Genomic DNA, 761 nt, shown 5'->3' on the forward strand with positions numbered 1-761 from the left:
TCGATTTGGCGCTTTTAACAATTAGAAAATTTTGTTAATTCGTAACTAAGTGTTACAAGTTTAATTTTTGTCAACACTTTTTTGGTCAAATCCATCGAATGGGCATTCCTAAATCCTAATATAATTTATCTCTCATGTGCGATTTGTATACTATTATACATAAGCTGGCTTTACCAAGTGTGCATACTCAGGCAATGGATATCTCTTGTCACTAAAAAAGGAGAGAATATTTTATCAATTTGGTTTGAAATAAATCAAATTAACTAAATAAAGCATCCCTTATTCAAATCTATTATCTAACCCAAAACTACGTGGATAGTCAATCATGAGGTATTAAACTTTTTGTTAATTAATAGGTAAGTTGCCAATGACCTTGTGGTCTAGTGGCATCGGGTTGCACCTCCCATGTGGAAGAGAGTGGGTTCGAGCCTTAGTGGAGGCGCTATTGTCTCTTTGTGCTTCAGTTGGTTGAGAAAGTAGTTTATGAACAGATACTACATTGTAATATTTTTAGTAGCATTCAAAAAAAAAATAGGTAAGTCAATATGATTTGATGACTTTGGAGTTTTAGCTAGGTAAAAATTGTAAATTTAGAAAAACAATAATTTATAAAGTTTTCTTATAATTGTCACATTCTTAATAAATGAAATTTGTGTTTTTAATATTGTGCGTAGCCTTTAGCACATGTGGGGATGTAGCTCAGATGGTAGAGCGCTCGCTTAGCATGCGAGAGGTACGGGGATCGATACCCCGCATCTCCA

At 33.9% G+C, this 761-nt stretch overlaps 1 non-coding gene across 1 annotated transcript; it reads left to right on the plus strand.

Moving 5' to 3' along the window:
• The first annotated feature begins 688 nt into the window (after positions 1-688).
• On the plus strand, positions 689-761 carry TRNAA-AGC. The gene has a single exon. It is a non-coding gene; the product is annotated as a tRNA-Ala (tRNA).

The sequence above is a fragment of the Ipomoea triloba genome, chromosome 12 (genome assembly GCF_003576645.1).
Source record: "Ipomoea triloba cultivar NCNSP0323 chromosome 12, ASM357664v1".
In the NCBI taxonomy this organism is placed as follows: Eukaryota; Viridiplantae; Streptophyta; class Magnoliopsida; order Solanales; family Convolvulaceae; genus Ipomoea; species Ipomoea triloba.